The sequence below is a fragment of the Corvus moneduloides genome, chromosome 1, assembly GCF_009650955.1.
Source record: "Corvus moneduloides isolate bCorMon1 chromosome 1, bCorMon1.pri, whole genome shotgun sequence".
NCBI lineage: Eukaryota > Metazoa > Chordata > Aves > Passeriformes > Corvidae > Corvus > Corvus moneduloides.
Window position 1 is genome coordinate 15796774 of NC_045476.1, and position 18592 is coordinate 15815365.

General features: G+C 43.2%; 1 long non-coding RNA gene across 3 annotated transcripts; it reads right to left on the bottom strand.

Moving 5' to 3' along the window:
- Positions 1–1028: 1028 nt before the first annotated feature.
- Positions 1029–11061, bottom strand: LOC116439829. 3 transcript variants are annotated; one of them, XR_004238309.1, is made up of 3 exons: positions 10708–11061; positions 7782–8000; positions 1029–6319 (listed from the first exon to the last, which is right to left on the bottom strand). It is a non-coding gene; the product is annotated as an uncharacterized LOC116439829 (long non-coding RNA). The 3 variants fall into 3 exon arrangements; XR_004238312.1 differs by having other exon boundaries at positions 1029–5198; positions 6169–8000; XR_004238313.1 differs by having other exon boundaries at positions 1029–4689; positions 5095–8000.
- Between the last annotated feature and the right edge of the window lie 7531 nt (positions 11062–18592).

Sequence of the window (18592 nt, forward strand, 5' to 3'; positions counted from 1 at the left end):
GGGCTGGGCCGCACCGCTCAGCTCCCTGTGTGCTACCACCACCTCTGCTCTCAGCTGTGCTGCTGCTGCCTGGGCCCGCGCCCACGTCTCGGCCGGGCCCCCAAGCGATGACCCCCCCGCGCCCTGCTCCAGTGCACGTTTCGGCCGGGCGCGGCTCCGCTCCACCGCCACCAGCCACCGCCCGCACGCCGCCCCTCTCAGTCGGGCGTTCACGGGGCTCGCTCCACCACGCGCTGTGCGGGGCCGGGCGGGCTCCCACTGCGCCTCGCTCCACTGCCAACACTGCAGCTCGCGCCGCTCCACCCGTGCGTAGGAACTGCCTCGCTGCTGCTCACAGAGCGCTCGGTCCGCATGGCCTGGGTCGCACGGTCCCTGAGCCAGGCTTCCCTTCGCCAAGACACAGCTGACATTGCTCAACAGTCTCAGTAATTAAATAATATTCACGAAAATATTCTTCCATCGGCATATATTTTGACTCCAGTATTAACTGTGTCCAAACGGTCTTCCAAAAGTCTTTGGTAAGAATCAAGTCCCGAGAAACGTAGAAAAAGTTCTTAAACAACCATGAAAGGAAATGTTTCAGTTCCTTTTGAGCTTAAATTAAGCTAAAATTTACAAATCGTTGCTCAATAATCTTTTCAAGTTTAAGATAAATGTCCATATGCAGCTCGGAGAGCCAAGAGTCTTTCCACGGTTCCTCCATAGTTTAGAGATGGAATAGCAAAATAAAAACAAGAAGAGAAATCCAGAGTTTACTCACAAATCACAGTCACTGTCCTTAGGGATCAGGGATCGTTCTGCTCGCATTAACCACCATTTGTTACAGCGGGGATACTGCAACACGCGTATCAATCAACAAGGCCTGTGGAAAAGAAACATATATGGGCAAATTCTTGATAGATGTTTCAGAGATGTTTATTCCTCCACCTGCATGGCTGGGGCTCTGCTGAGGAACTGCGGCAATCACGGGACCCAAGGGTCCTTCTGCCCGCGCAGGGAACACAAACCAACCAATGTGAACGAGGCTGAGCAGGGCAGGGAAACCCCGAGTCTCCCCCCAGGGCCCCTCTCCCAGGACCACATGGCAGCGGGGGAGCCCCAACATGAAGCTCATGGTTTTTTGTTATCACATTTTAAACTAGAAAACCACAGAGACAATATTAATGATTGCATTATTTTTGAGAATAACCACGCATAGATATGCCCACAGTCAAGGAACCCAAGTTCATTTTTCTGCTCCATTGCAGACTGTGCAAGAATTTTGAAAACCACTTAACCCCCATATCTCATATCCCCTTCAGTGAATGGGAATCATAGAATCTCACCATATGAAAGGGGTTTTTTTAAGACTAAAATCTTTAAAAAAGCAAGTTGTTCATGTGTTACAGGAAAGGGGACCAAGTAAATAAAATGGAGATATTACTCTGTAATCACAGATGTGCTGTCCTCCTGTGGTGCTTCTGACATGCACACCAACACTGCAGGATGCAGGCAGTGCCTGGACCATCATTAAATGATTAAATTCTTGTCTGTTGTAATGCATTTTGCCCCTTGTGTAGCTTATTAACTTTGCTGTCACCATCATTCAACAAGCAGATACATCAGTTGATAGAAAAAATGCCAACGTGAGGATAGCAAGTTCATAGGTTAAAAAAGTCATCTTTATAAATAGAGTTGGTACAAGTCATAGGAGTCTGCAAAATGGGCCTGGGAAAATTAGCTGCTGACCTAAAAACACTTCCTGTTGGCTGTCTGGGAATCCATTTCACACAGTTAAAAGTGACAAGAATTAAAGCAGCTAAAGAAGCAGGACTTTATGGTGAAATAAAGAATAAAGTGTCCTAGCAAACATGAAAATAAAACCAAATGCAACTAATAAAAATACAACTAAGCTATTGTGCAAGTATTCTAAATAATCAAAAGGCAAAATTAGCCATACTTTTTAAACTCCTAAAGAGAAAATTATTATATATTTTCTGTGTCCTGCAGTCCTTCTGGCAGCTCTAGAATTTCAGCAGCTGACCAGCCATGGTCATGCCAACTGCCATGGTCATGCCAACCAGCCAACTGCCCCGTGACTTGCAGTTGCTTCTGGCAATGTGTGGTTTAAGGGAACTCAGTACAGCCATTTCTGTAGGAAACTGCTGACTGACACTGGGAAGAATCTAGACAATTTGACTTATACGTTAAATTAAAGAAAATATAATTTAATGAAGACATTTTTATCTTGAGCAAGGAACAAGCTTGCTGATTTTCATTCAAAGTTAATGCTACCCTTCACTGCTGGAACTCTTCAGCTAACACTTTACCCAAGTGTCCTCTGCTGTCACTCAAAAAATGCCCCTTAGGGAGTGCTTCAGGGAATAAAATGCATGCATTAAAACAGGTATTTTCTTAGGTCCAGCTCACTGCATCACCAGGTTTACTGCAGCATACTTCTGTTGTGCTCATGCATGTGACACTTTTATAACACCGATTAGTTCAGTGATGAGTGTCCCTTTACTTTAAAGCTACTTAACTAGAAATGATTTAGAGACCCAGATTTTTACATTCCAGGAACTTTGAACTGTCACATAATTTGGCAGTTAAGGTCTAAAGAATAACATAAAAGTATTTAACAAGATATGATGATAAATTGTAGCCCTCCTAGATAAGCTTGGCTCCAAACAGAAAAGACAGACCTCCTCAAATTCATTTTGAAAACCATGAAAATATCTTGTATAACAAATGACAGAATATCTGTCTATAAGCATATGCCCATTTTCTTCAAATTTTATAGTAAAATTTCTAAATGACCTTTCCAATAAATGGCAAAAATGCAACAAAAAATACTTTTTCGTTTCTGTAATCTCTGAGTTAAAATAATTTCTAATACTGGGTGAGTTACATGAATTATAAAATTTGGTACAAGATTACAAAGCAAACTTCCTTCTTTGGAGTGCTTAGGCAATTCAGGTCAGATGTTTGCAGCTGCCCCTTAAAGACTGAAGACCAGTGAAATCCAGTCTTCGGACTCTAATTATGTATTCAAGCTTACGAAGTCTATAACCTGAACCTTAATTGTTTTTGTCCAAAAGAAAGTTGACAAAGATACAACTCACTGTTTAATATGGTGGTTTATCCATAAGGATAATACAGTATTTTGTCTGAGTCTGTTAATTGGTTTCATAATTTTCCCAGTTGTTCAGACTGAGTTATCTTAAGACTTCACAGCTGGTATGGAATTGCCTACATAGCTAAAATATGTGTCTTGGTAATGGCTAATATTTCTAATCAAATATGTGTTGGCAAAGTATTTAGGTTGAGGATAAATCAGGCTGCTGGCCACAATGTAGCAAACAAAAGGAGAAAAAATTATACGTTATGTAATGCAAAATAAATTTTCTATCACTCATCTAGAGCATTAGGGCTCACAGACTCTTTGAGTTTGATCTATACCCTTAATCATGCACAATCCCATTGATACGAGTTTTAAAAAGTGCCAAAAACAAAACAAAAAACTTAAACCAGCTTTGCAGAACAAAACTTCCCAGAAGAACCACTTGAAGAAGCAGAAATACAACCACTGAGTTAACTGCCTCACTGCAAGTGCTCACTCTTCAAGATATCCTGCTTAAACTTAATGTACAATTTTGCAGATGCCATCACAGTAGTAAATGTATCAGGGGCCCCTGCAGAATAGAGCATCAGTAAAAACTGCATGGTAGGGTCAGTCTCAAAGATTGAGTCAAATTGCTCTGGCCTAATGACTGCAACACTTGAATGAATATACGAGGATCTTTTCAGAAGGGAGTTTTGCCACTCTGAGCTTTGGAGGTAAAGGCCTCCTTTCTACTGAAAGTAAACAAGATCCAACAGCCTAATTTTCACTGGCACCACAGAAAATCTCAGTTTACACAGAACTTCTTCTAGATCCTACTAATGGTACACAAAGTATTTCAAAATGGCCAACACTGAAAGATACAAAACTGTCCCTCTTTCTGGGACCAGTACATAACCAGAGGAAGGAAAATCCTTGTGTGCAATTCCTTCTGGATGCATGTGAGTTGGGAACTTTTGCTGCCCCCGATGATAGTTTCCCAACTTTTACATTCATCTCCTCAAAACCACAAGATATACTATCTGGCACTCACTGTGAATCATGTGTTCACTGTTATAAAACCAGCTGTCCTGATCTCCCACAAGCAGGATAATGTCTGTTTCCCCCTGCCCACATTATTATTTGTATGGCCATAGAGGAAGCTCTATCAGCCTGTTCTGCTTGAAGCTAAATTGGGCAAAGTTTTCAGCTAGTCTCTAACCCAGCTAACCATGTAATTGTGCTAACATTATTACTGGCTCAGGAGAAGCAGTGGAAATATGTGACTGGGGAAAGATAGGACTGTTTTTCTGGGTCATGGTCTCACTCAAGGAGCTTAAGTGACTGAGACAGCAGCCTAAATTTTCGAATCATGTCCAAGAGAAAACATATTCTCATGAATCCTCTCTGTAACCACTCTTACATTGCCAGTGGCTTTTGCTTGACATTTCAATGTTTCTTCTAAGGTGCTGAAATAAAAACAGGAGAGGATTTTTAATCATGTGAATTTGACTAGTGCCAGACGACTGTAGCTTCAGCAGTTTATTTTAAATCTTCCACTGTGCTGTTCTCTTTGTTGTGGTTATAGCATTTGCTTCCACTTCAAGAACCTGGAACATCAGACAGCATTGGTAAGCACAGACCAAGAATCAGAAATATATAACACAGATGCTCAAACAAGCACTGGCTTTTTACTAATCTGTTACATTTACCTATCATGCTGGAAATAATAATTTTGAATTATCTCATTTCACAAGTACAGTTGCTGGATCTCTGCTGATGCAATACTTGAAACATATTTTTAAGTAAAAGATGGGAAGTTTTCTACTGTGCCAAAGGGAAGTTACAATTGTAATGTTCTGTCAAAGGAGAAGTTATATATTTTTTGACAAAAATTTTCATGGAAATGAGAGGCTATATAACCAAGTGAAAACTAATCTCTTTCAATGCCACTTCACTTCTCAAAAAGAAAACACTAACAGCTATTGCACAATCACTCACCCACTCCAACTTACTATTAGTTAGACATGTGGAAACTGCAAGCTATGTGATTCTACTTCCAAAGTTGTGATGTCATGCTGGTCTTGACTTCTAGCAACCTACTTGAGCATAAGAGGAGCTGATACAATAGAGAAGATTGAGAAGGATTTTATCTGCCTGTTACCTTCACAAAACCAACAAAAATATGTTACATCAGGATATAACCAGTTACAATAAATTTGAAGTGATTTACCCTTTGAGGAAGGGCCTAAAAATGCAAGGCTTTCTCAGTTCTTCCTAACACCTCTGAGATTATACAGTATTATTTTTATGTGAAACATTGGCATGAGAGTCCTAGAAAACTAATTTTCACACACTTGTAGAACAAGCGTAGGCTGGAAGAACTAAATCTTAGCTTCCTTGCAGCTGTTTCAAAGTTTACTGAATTCCACTGTAAATAAGAGAAAAATTATTCCTTCAGTTCTTGAAGTCTAGGTGAAGAGTGGGCAGTTTTAGTTCTGAGCACTTTTGAGATAAAGATACTTGTGTATTGTTCCACGTATCTCACAAATACTTTTATTTACAGAAATACTTTTTTTACCTGTTACTGTACACATCTAGGACTTCCCCTGGAAATATTTTATGGGCAGAGATCAAGGTTTTTCAGATTTTGTCAATCATTTCAAGACCCTGATATGTTGATATTGGACTAATGCATTGTCCATGTCATCTGCCTGTCATCTCTACCTACACTGATTTTTCACATTTCCTGAAAAGTTTACAACATTGTATATTCACAGCTGTGTATACCAAGTATTCTTGCTTTTTCTTGTCCCTGAAATATGAGAAATCCTACTTTCTTTTCTCTGTCAAAGCACTCCAGGGGTTATTTTCATTTCCAAAGGAGGGACGCAGGCCCTTTTTAATACCTTTATTTTATACATCTTAGCATCATTTACATCTTTGAAGCTTCCCTCACCCACAGTACAAACAGTGATGAGTAGTGGCTGTCTTGGTTATTGTACCCCGTATACTCAAGAAAAAATTGTCCATCTACAAGTAACTTTGGAATATCTATAAATGTAACTTAATAAAGAAACAATTCCTACCTCCACTGTCAATTTTCTGCTGCAGAACTTGGAATCTGCATAAGGCACAGGTTTGCCAACAGCCCTGGGACAGAAATCCCAGCTCAGGCATATCCCAATCCTTGTGTACGCACAGGAGTCCACCACCTCCATCCTGTTTTAGGGCAGCTCTCTGGGGAATACACATTTAAAGTGAACCTTGCCTCATTTCTGTACTTAGCTAACAAGTCTGTCATGGTTCAAGCCCAGCCAGCAGCTCAGATCCATGCAGCCTCACTCTTCTCATGTTGGGATACAGGAGAAATTGGAATAGTAAACGTGAAAAAACTCACGTGTTGAGATAAATACAGCTTAACAGGTAAAGCAAAAGCCGTGTATGCAAGCAAAGCAAAACAAGGAATTCATTCACCACTTCCCATGGGGAGGCAGTTGTTCAGCCATCCCCAGGACAGCAGGGCTCCATCACATGTGTCAGTGACTTGGAAAGACAAACACCATTGCTCTGAACATCCACCCCTTCCTTCTTCCCCCAGACTTATATGCAGAGAATGACACCATGTGGAGTCATTGCATCAGCATGTGGATATGCCTTCAGTCAGCTGGGGTCAGCTTCTTGTGCCACCCCAGCCTCCTCACAAGAAGCAGAAAAGGCCTCGATGCTGTATCAGCACTGCTCAGCAATAGCTGAAGCGTCTCTGTGTCATCAGCACTGCTCTCAGCACAGGTTTGAAGCACAGCCACATACCAGTTACTATGAAGAAAATTAACTACCCCAGCCAAAACCAGCACAAAATCAAAGAAAGCAAGATTAAGTCACTCCTACAAAATAAAAATGCATTTTTTACAAATGACAAATAGAATGCAAACCCTCAGACTCCAGTGATACAAGACCTTATCTGACTGTAGAACAAGTGGATGTAAACACTAGGCCTGAATAAACCCAAAACCCAGCTCTCTAACAAGGCCTGAAACAGAGAAATGTTGCACAACTGGGATTAGCATTTTTCACATTGGATCCATATACAAGATGTGGGACAAATGCTGTTTTCAGCTCAAACATCTGCACATAAAGCTGTGCTATCTTCACTAACCACCCAACTCAGCAGAACTCCCATGTGATTTACAGAATTTCCTTTGGAAGACTATCATCCCCAAGCATTGGACAGGAAGCTTATGCAACAGACTGAAGTATCAGGATTTCACTACTGGTGAAATAAGGTCTATTTAGACCTTATTCCTTATTCTTATTCCTTTTTGGCTGTAGTGGGAATAGGAATTGGCTTACAAGTTCACAGATTTGAGATTCTGAAGCCACAGAAGTAAACACCACAATGAGAGAGGCATTATGCCATTAACTAAGCATTATCAAACACACATTTGCTCCAGGCATTTAATGTATGTAGCACAGAGAAGTGCACATGAGATATTCTGTTCTGCTCGTTGTCTTATTTTGAAATGCATTTTAATTGCTTAGTCCTGTTCCTTCATCACATATCCATGGGGAGTATAGGAACTACCATATCAGAGCAGGCACTCTAACCACCTTCTCTTCTTGTGTTACGGACATCACAGATATAAGTTAAATGGCATTTGTGGTATCAGAACAGTTTCCAACAAAAGAGAACCCTGCTCACCTCATTTTATACTTTCCAGAGTTGATTTTATGAAAAGCCAGAAACAGATGGAATCTTCATCACACCCACTGGTCTTTTCAGATCAGAAGAGACCAATGGAAGATATCACAGGGAACTTTAATGTTCTTCTAATCTTTCTGGGGTTTCACACTCCTGAGCTGTCAAGAAAGAAGCTTTCACTGATGTTTTATGTTTGATTTGAGTTTAGGGGTTTTTTTCCTAAAAGAAAAGAGATTAAACATTATTCCATTGCAAACCAAGTATTTTTACCAGCCATAGCAGAAGGCAAGTGCCTTAATCACTAACCAATTTCCTTTATATAATAAAGGGAAAAACACTGCTGAAAAAAGTATTGAGGTGCTGATGGGTTGCCAGAAGAGACTACCTCAGGGTCTGTGGGAGCTCCTGAGAAAGGAATACATGTCTCCATCTCTTTTTGGGAAAATAAGGATCTCAGTTTTGCAACTCTTTATACCATTGTTATTTTCCATTGATCTGAGTGTCTTGAAGTCTATAGTTACTGCACAGATGTGTTGGAACCCTATTGTGGTGGCCGGTGAACATACATTAAAGGAACAGAGAGTTTTCAGTCAGACAAGTCCCTAGTATCACAAGAACCACTCTATGTTAGGGTGACCAGAAAGGCTTCTCCCAGGATGTATAGTTCTGTTATATTAATCTATCCCAGTTTGGATTCCCCAGTTGGCTGTTGGCCTCTACCCCTCGTCACTCCCCCAGAGTTCCCCATTGGTCCCTGTTCCCCAGTCCCGCCTTTTCCCCGCCCCCGGATAAAACTGTGAATTTCAGGCTCACGTTGGTGTTTGCCTCTGCAACCTTCGACAGTGTAGCAGCAACAAATGCCCCTGCCAGAACGCACCCAAATGCCCTTCTCAACTCTTTGCTACCGAGTGTAACACTGAACCCACCCGTGCTTCTGTGCATGCATGTGGGACCCCACAGAGCCGGGCAGGGACAATATTAAATGGCGCCTCAACGTGGACAGCCTCGGACCATCCCCGACAGCATCTCCAGTAGTTCCTGGATTTAAGTCGCATTTGAGCAGCCATAGCCCCAAAGAAACCTCTGAGTTCTATCAGGGACTCAGCGGGGGAGACCAACAACCTTCTAGGGAAAGAGAAGACTGGTCTAAAGTTGGTGGACCATCCTCGAGACTTTTATTTGACCCTCTAGGGTAATATGGGTTACTTTTGTATCCTTTTTTTGTTAATTGCCTTTTATCTCGAGGGTTGAGGAGAGAGGAAGATGGGGGCAGAGTTTTCTCATCTCCTGCGAGGAGTTTTTCTCCCAGTTCTAAGAGTCCTTGTTCGGGAAAATTTTCGTTATACCAGGGAAGGTTTAAAACATTTTGTTCAGTGGTTATTTAAGCAGTGGTTAGTTGAGTATTTAAAACGCTTTGTGCGATGGTTGTTCATGTTGGGAAAAAGTTACCTGCTTTACAAGCTAGCAAAAGCTGTTGATAGTCTTGTGAAATGGTTGGGAAATGTTAACCCCAGTTTTAAAAACCCTTTACCACTTCCCTCTCCCTGCATCCCTGTTCCCTCTTCCCTGCTTCAAGAGAAACCGGGAGATGGATTCTGCCAGAGTGCACAGGTTTGCTACCGTCTGCCTGCCTCCTCCTGATTTCTTTTGTTCCCTGCCCGGGGTGGCAATGGCCAGGCTACCCCGAGTTCCTCCCCAAACCTCTTCCCCGTACCCATTTCCCCGGTTTTCTCTACTTTAAATTTGCTCCAAGATCGTGGTGGCAGCAGAATCGGTCCTGCAATCGCAGCTGCTCCCTTTATTTTTAATTCTGCCGCCTCCACTCCCCTCAAACAAGATGGCGGACGGCCCGTGGAAGGCGTGGCGGGCTTTTTGCACACACGCGGTCCCCCTTCCCCCCCGCTCCCGCCATGTCCCCGCGTGCGGCCCCCCTGCCCCCCCCACGCCTCGATCCGTGTCGCGTCAGGTCCCTCCCCTTCTGCCGGGGGTCCCTTCCCAGCCGCGGACCCTGCCTCTTCCCCCTGTGCCCTCCATCGGTGGTCCCGCTCGTGAGACCCAATCCACATCACGTTCCCACACGGCCGAGGCCGAAAGTGGGGGTGGTAGCAGCCGGGGAGACTGCGAGATGCTCGGGGACAGCGGCCCCTCCCGTGTCTCCCTCCCTTCGCTACCCAGCCATAGAGAGGCTACAGCTATGTGCGCTGGAGCACAAAGCGCTGTGAGAGCTGCTGCACGAACGCAGCGCCCGCACCTGCTTCGTGAGGGGAGGTTGCGAAGTGTTGGCACCCGCGCCCGCCTGCGCCGAGCCCTGTGCTGGACCAGCCGCTCCTGCCAGGCTCAGCCTGCCCCTGAGCGCCGGCTCTGCGCCCCAGCCGAGCTGGCTTCGAGCCCCAGTAGCCCCAGCAGAAGCAGCGAGCAAAGCGGCAGTCACCCGCTCGCAAAGCCCGCGGGGCCGCCCCGGCGTCACGACCCCAGCAGGTTCCTACCGCGGCTTGAGAAGCCCCAAGCCAAAGCCGTAGAGCGGCGCCGGCACCAAGCCAAGAACAGCTGCTAGAGCTGCTGTCCGAGAACGCCCGACAGCTAAAGTGTGGCAGCACCTACAGCCCCGGGCCGGACCTTCCCCGGTGGCCCCGTGGGAGTTTCGAAATAAGCCCCAAGGAGCCGCAGCTGCAGAAAAAAGCGGCATTCGGGGACTCCCGAGAAGGCTTGACACAGCCTGATGATACCAAAAACAGAGGGGATCTAGTGCCCTCCGAACAAATACTGATAAAGCGGCGGCAGCTTGGCAAGTGCTAGAAAAGCCTGACCCCGCCACTCTCAGTCTCCCCGGCGGCGCCGCAGCAGAGAGGCAGTGGTCGCCAGCCCCGCCAAAAAGCACTAAGGCAGCGAGCAGCACACTCAGCCCAAACAAAGGCTGCCGACTGACCCCTTTGCTCTTCTGACCGACGCCGGACTGTCCTTCCTACGCAGCTGCTTAGGCGGGGCACATGCCCAGCCGCTTTTCATCACCGCTGCCGCCGAGCCGCCCGCGACCCCCTGCCGGCTCATGCCTGGCTGCCTCTCCCCGCCGAAGCGGGGGCACACCCCAGCCAGACACGCTGCTAGCCTGGGACCGAGCCCTGCGCAGCCGCTTGCCACGGCCCACCCTGGCCGCCCACGTGGTGCGAGGGTTGAAAGGGGTTCATTCTCATTCTCGGCCGGGTAGACCTGGCCTCCCCCGCTGTGGCAGCAAGCTGGAGCCACTTCCTAAAGGGACGCTTCGCCCTGGCGCCCCCCCTCCTGGCTCCACTGCTGCCATGCGAATGCCCTGAGGCTACTAAGCCGCGGCTGCTGCCGCTCTGCTCCTCCAGCTGTGAGAACTCCGCCGGCGTGGTGTCTTCCATGTCGACCCTGGCCACACCCTCTGCTCCTGTGCTGCAAGAGGAGCAGAGAAAGAGGGGGTTAGCAGGAGCCAGGCTGTAGGACTCAGACTGTTCCCAGACAGCTGCGAAAACATCGTAAGGGAAGCAGTCGACTTGACCAGCTTGCAGGTGCAGCTAGAGCAAGCAGAAAAGTAGCCAAAGAAACAAAACAGTAAATTCTCAGATTCTGATGCTGAGTGTGAAGATCAAAAGACTGGGGTGAAGAAGCCAAAGGCCACAGATGATACCTGGAAACTGCCAGAGGAAAACAAGCCCTGCACCAGCCCAGCAAACACTGTTGCTGTAGGCACAAGGCCAAACAAGATGAACAGGGAACAGTCAAAAGACCAGACCACTACTGCTTGGCAACAGAGATGATGCAAAACAGCACCAATGTCCACCACAGAAAGACTCACCGTCCTGCAATCAGAACTACAAACAAGACTTCGAACGGATAAGTCAAGACACCTGTGGTGTCTCCCCAAATCCTACCCCATTCTGTTGCTTTCCCATCAGTTAATATTCCCCACCAGCACCCCTCTGCTTTGTCTTTCCCACAGCCACACTCCCCAATGCTCCTGTTGAGATGTTTTCTGTTAACTTGCACCCCTTTCTTTATTCCCTAACCACGTGTTCCCATACCTTTGTTTAGTTATACCATTCCCCTTTCCCCAGACTTTGAAGTAAGAGAAGGGGGGAAGGGAAAGGCCCCCCAGTTTGAAATTGCAAAATTTTAACTTTGTTTGAAACCCCAGCAGCAGCAACTGCCAGAGCCTGTGCCCGCATTCACCACCATGATGCCCAGCACCCAACACCTATCACCCTGCCGCCCTCTGGATCTTCCTGGTACCTCCAGCAGTGAGTGCTTGGACTGTGCCGCAGCACAAAGAGAACTGTGCTGCTTCAAACTCGCCTCTGCCCGTAAGAGCATCCATTCTAGCATCCAGAGAGAAAATCCTCTGAAAGATTTGAGGACTTGTTGGGACATTGGGTTGTGGGTGCTTCTGATCACTTTGTTGTTTTGTGTGAGTTTGGGATATTTGGGTTTTTGGGTCCCTGGGGGAGGCCTCTTCGCTTAATACTTTAGAAAGGAGGAAGTGTGGTGGCCAGTGAACCTACATTACAAGGAACAGAGAGTTTTCAGTCAGACAAGTCCCTAGTATCACAAGAAACACTTTATGTTAGGGTGACCAGAAAGGCTTCTCCCAGAATGCATTGTTCTGCCCTGGTTGGCTGTTGGTCTCTACCCCTCGTCACTCCCCCAGAGTTCCCCATTGGTCCCCGTTCCTGAGTGCTGCCTTTTCCCCACCCCCAGATAAAACTGTGAGTTTCGGAATCATGTTGGTATTTGCCTCTGCAACCTTCGACAGTGTAGCAGCAACAAATGCCCCTGCCAGAACGCACTCAAATGCTCTTTTTGACTCTTTGCTACCGACTGTAACACTGAACCCACCCGTGCTTCTGTGGGTGCACGCGGGACCCCACAGAGCGGAGCAGGGACAGTATTACCCTACTATGTATGCAATTTAACTATATGGACTAAAAAAACCACACATTTTTACAGATAACTATTTTAACACACTTATTTCAACAAGCTGATCTGTTGAATTAAAATTAAAAGCCTTTGCTATCCTACCTCCTAATGCAAATCAATTTATGTAGAGAATGGTGAGGTGCACAGAAACTGCAAGAGCTTAAGACAACCACTGGTTTCCAGATGGGATCGAATGGGTCAGGTATAGAGAACTGGAGAAGCAAGATCCGTAACAACGCTGTAAATCAGGATTTTTTGTGAGGTACTGGTAAGACGAAAGCATAAATACAGGATTAGAAATAGTTTTCTGTCTGCACAGAGAACTAATCACACATGTCCTAAAGCTGTCAGCATCAGTGGCAAATGGTACTGCAAATGAAGACAAAAATATCTTCAAACATTTTCAGATATGCACTGATTATTAATTTATGTTGTTCATCTGAATAACATAACTTTTGAAGTTGACATTGGGAACCCACATTAAATAACTATCTAGGTTAGACTAGATATTTGGGTCGGGGAACTTTATTGCAATATACAGTTTGTACGATGTTCAAATTTAAGCCTTCCTCCCTAACAAAGAAAAATAAAAAATAAATCTTGCAAAGAGTTTTGGGTTTTTATTCTGCGACTGTTTCACAGGTAACAGGGAACTCTCATTTACAAAACATTGCTTACAATTAACTATTGATAAAAATCCAACAATTTTTAACAAAATAGCTCAAAACCACTTTATAATATCCTCCTGGGATTGTGTATTTTCAATTCCAAATAAATAGCTGACTCATTCCCACGAGTTGCAGAGTCAAACATTAGCTTAAGCCCTTCTTGTATTGTTATGCAACTTTTCAACTCTAAATATCCACAAAATATTTCCAGAATACATTCAAATGGTTAGGAGCTACTCAGAAATATTTTTTTACTTAATGCTAAATAAGTTAAAATATACTAGCTGATAAGGAAGAGGAAAGAGAAACAAAATAATCATTATCTAGTATTTAATGGTCATGGATATCTTTGTACTTCAAGCTTAATTATATCCACATTCACCAAAGTAGAAATATTAATGAGAACGTGATACTTAAGTATCTGCACCAAGGCCAGATCTAAAGACAAGGTTGGTGAATGAACTTGGGTTCTGAATGAACTTGGATATCTCAGTCTTAAGAGCTCCTGACATGGCTACAGTTTTGCTCCTGTCAACAATTTTTTCTGTGCTCACAGAGCTGCTGCTTACATTCAACCTAAGCTAATGCAGAACACAACCTGATACTATTAAAGTTTTCAGTTAGCTTCAAAGTTGCAAAACCTACCTCATACTTTCAGATCAAGCTTGACATACGAAGCCAACAACACTATTGCTACCCTTTAAAATGCCATCATCCATGCCTGGGATGTTTATGGAGCATCTTCTACAGCACAGAATCAGGGTCACTCTCCCAGATGTGTAGGATGTATCCAATTTCTCCTCTGTCAAAGAACATTCAATCTCACCTCTCCCTGGAAGTCTTCAGCTACCATGCTAGTCAGGGTCTGCTGTCTGTACATCATTATTCTGATAATATCACCCCCCCTTCCTTACCACAGCTGTTCCTCTCCGGACTTTTTCTTCAAGATAAAAGTTGATTTGTCTTGGGAAGGGGCAGGAATTTATAACCTTGGTTTTGGGTGTATCTTGATTAACTTCAACTGAAAAATCAGCCCTCTGTTCCTAGCTCTTCTCTGAACTGTTTGTTTGGTGGAAGGAAAAGGACTTCAGCAAGGGCAAATAACTCCATCCTCAGAGTTATGGACTGCACTGTAGAAACACTGCCTGCCATCCCACTGAAACACAGAACTAGACTATGGAGAAATACCTAGAGTTTAGATTACCGTTGTTAGGTAAGACAAGTATCACTTCAAGCAATTAGCATATCCAGGAATCTGGAGAGAGAAGACAGACTTTCTATGCCTACTCCTATGAACTTTTCTGAATTTTAATGTAAGCAGTCATGTATTGTGTAGAGAGCCTGTACACACTGAGAGATCCACTTACCATATTTGGGACCAGATATCTGAAGTTTAGACATGCAACAATTTACTGGACCTTAAGATAGGTCTATTTCCCACAGCAGGTTCACAAATGCCATTGCAGTTCTCCTGTGTACCATGAATGCAGGATGCTCTTCAAGGTTTCACCCCCTCTAACACTTCTGCAGTGATGAGGTACAACTAAATCTGCAAGTCAAGTTCTGTCTGTGCAGCAAATCTGTTCTTCAGGCGAGTCTGCTTCCGTCTTAGGTTACATTGTAAGATGTAACCAAAAGTATGTATTCTATCACCATCTGTTAAAACCAGGTGGGGCAATGTTCTTCCCCTCTTCCATGACACATCCCTGATAACTCCCTCGGGGAGCTATCTTCTGTTAATGGGCTATCAAGCCTCACTGCATGACTCAAAATTACATCGTCCCATTGTGAGATGCTCCACCCAGGGGGAGGAACCACGCATTCCTACCTTAATATAATCTGAGGTTTGGAACACCAAAAGCAGCCCTACCTACTGGATTCCCAGAGGACAAGAGCTACCACTGGACCTTCAGGTGAAGACCAGACCCTTCTACAGGATCACTGCTTCAACAGGACCACTTCATCTGGACTGCTACCACCACCCTGACTAACAGGGCGTGTCAGCTTGCATCCTGACTCTGTCAGTGTTCTTGTACTATTGCATTTATTTTAATGTTCCTATTAAATTATAATCCTGACTTGTGATCTCCCACTGGTTTGTTTTCAAACTAGTACAGCTTCTCTCATCACTGGACACATTCATCTTCACAAATGTTGAAGGAGATCCAGGTGTAGTACTCCAGACTTATTCTGCACCACTTCTGTTGAATACTGAGCTAAGACAGTAGGCACAACTATTTTTTTTCCAGCCCCTTCGTTGCAGTATATTCCTTTATTTTGCCTCAGTTATCTGCTGGGTTGGGTTTTTTTTTTTTGTAGCTTATATGCTACAAGGTCTAGCTATGCTTTCTGCTACAATTATTGACTGCCTTGAGCAAACAAGGACTAAATGTCATACCTGATGACATATCAGCCACATTCCCTGTATTTTTGGATACCTTTCATCCTCCTTCATGTTGCTAAAGATTCAAAGTAGATGAATACATTAGGAATATAATCTTTAACCACATTTAAAATGTATTTAGCTATTGTCTTTATGATTTTATTCATCTGATAGGCTTATTTCCTTATCAAGTATGAATTTTAAAACAAAGCTGCTGTCTTGACACCCCTTCTCTACATTATTGCAAGTTAATGTTGTATTTTAATAGGATTATTTTATATCAGCAATTCCATTTAGTGTGTTTCATTTTGCTGGGCATCTGTCCAAGATCCCAGATAGATAATCTCTAAGAAGTGACCTACATACTTAACCATTGTCCTGTTTGTGACACTAATTGTCTCATATTTTCTGTTTGATCCATACACAATTTCTCTCATGCAATTTCATAAATCCTTGTACATTAGTAATTTTTTTGTATATGAAGATTTTTCCAAGAGTAATTCAGATGCCATATCCTAACCAAAATTTATGTGGACACTGTTAATCGTGTTTTCTTTTGTCCTAAGTATAGTGTTTCTGCAGTACATAATAAACCCATGAAAGCACTAGGTGTATTTACTTAGAATTTCAGCAGAGGTGGGCATCAGAATCAGAATTTTTTACATTATCTGATGCAAACTGATTCTTTAGACTGGCTGTACAGTTGAAATATTGTATTTTCCAAACCTTTGCAGGGGAAGACGAATACCTGAGGAAATGCTTTGGCTAGATTTAAAGCTTGTTATGAAACTTCAGAGTACAGCTTTGATAATTTATTATGGGGGTGCCCTCTTCTTGCTTGAAGGAAGCTTTTCCTACCTTCAAGTTTGAGCATATGCCTTTATTTTACTTTGGTACACTTGAAAAAGCTCTTGAACACCTCTATAGCTGTTCCCTTAGTGTGAAGTGTGTATTAAAAAGAATAACAATTTCCCTTGCCGCAGGTGGAAGCTGACAATCTTGCTAGAGAAAAATTCGAACTTGAACTTTGTTACCTAGAGGCAGCTAGGCTCTGCTACAAGAGCCATCCCTCTGAGAAAAAAAACTTTAAAAAAACAAACTAAAAGGAGCCAGTAAAAAGTGATACTTCCAGAAATATGAATAACTTGAGCAAGTTCTCTTATATCTGGTTCTGGGCAAATGAGCAGTAGAAAGCAGGGGTTCTGTTGTTGGTCATTTACAAAGGAGATCTGGTACAATTGCGTCTCTAGAGATGGCTCTTGACCTGAGGCCTGCAGATATTGCTGTGCATATTTGCATGAGTTGTTTCTGTTCTCCGCTCATACCTTTCCAAGTTGCACAGTGAGACCTCTGCTGTTCATAAAAGTACTTAGCTGGGTTATGAGAGCAAATCCATTTCTGGTCCTTAGGGAACTCATGGCTAAGTGGGAGACCAAACAGAAGACTTAAGGATTTCCAGGGCCAAGATACTGGCTAAAGAAATGTAACATTTACTTCTTTCATTCTAGAAAGCGGGGTGGTGGTGGTGGTGTGTGTGTGAACTGGAAACAGAAGGACTTTGTGAAGCCAACTGATCTATTCAAACAGCAAGAGCTAATATTACATGTTGAGAATAATGTTTGTCACCTCAGGAATGCTCTAGTCTGGGGAAGAGATACAAAACCAGATCTAACACTGGCCAAAACTGCTACACTGAAAACAGCCATGACAGCAGATCAGTTTTATAAGCTTTGCAGTCATACACTATAGTGTAAGTGGATACTGACCCTCTTCAGTGTGTCTCTGTTGCAACACAAACTTAACTGTGACCAAATTAATATTTTGGACTGGGAAAAAAATTTGCATGGCATTAGTAACTGGTTTAATTGTCCAATTATATAAATATTTAAATAAATATCTTAATAACAACAATTCCCAAACCATGTATATTTTCATTTTTCATAGAATAGACCTATAAACTTACCATATGGAAATTCATTTCTTGTTCTAGATCTTGACATCACATCTCATATATTTGGCTAATTCTCTTGAAAGAGTCAAAAATTCTCTTTAGGTGCTCAGTTCACCCACTTCACAGGTGCTGTGGAAAAACACACCTATGAACTATCCACATGGTCACTTGCAGACGCGTCTGTGGGGGACAGAAGACTATACAGTCATGGTTGTAATGCAGAACTGTGCAATTTATTAGAAAAGTGGAATCTATCTAGCCTGAAGAATGATTTTCTTCATGACTGTGCCTTTATCTTCTCCTGTGTTCTGCATTCCCCCTTTTTACCTCCCCCCTTCCACTTCCAGAATGGTATTTCCATATGCCAGGATTAAAACTGCATAATTTCATTTTTCCTTCATACCATTATATTTCAAAAGATCCTTAGGTTTTTTATTGTATTTAATTTTTGTGACCTAGAACTAATAACTACTGTGCTTCAATAGCAGTATTTGTAAGAGCATTTAGATAAAATTTATTATTATCATTATTTGTATAAACAAAAATTAAATCATTCTCATTTTGTCTTTCATTAAATGGGACTATTGTTCAGAAAGAACTGTAAATTGAAAAACTGTCAGTATGATTTTTTTTTCCTCTTGAAAGTCTATCAAATTTAATCACTTATTTCTAACTACATATTAACACAGGAAGAGCAGGAAAAATGAGCTTATGTCCTCAACAGCCACAGAACATCCCACCCCTCAAATCTCCCACATGGGATACAAGAAATTCCCTACTTCTGAACATCCTTTGGCTGCCTTATCAGTTTGAAAATAAATTGCAGATATTTATCTCCACAAGGTGTCACTCTGAAACAGCTGGAAAAAAATGA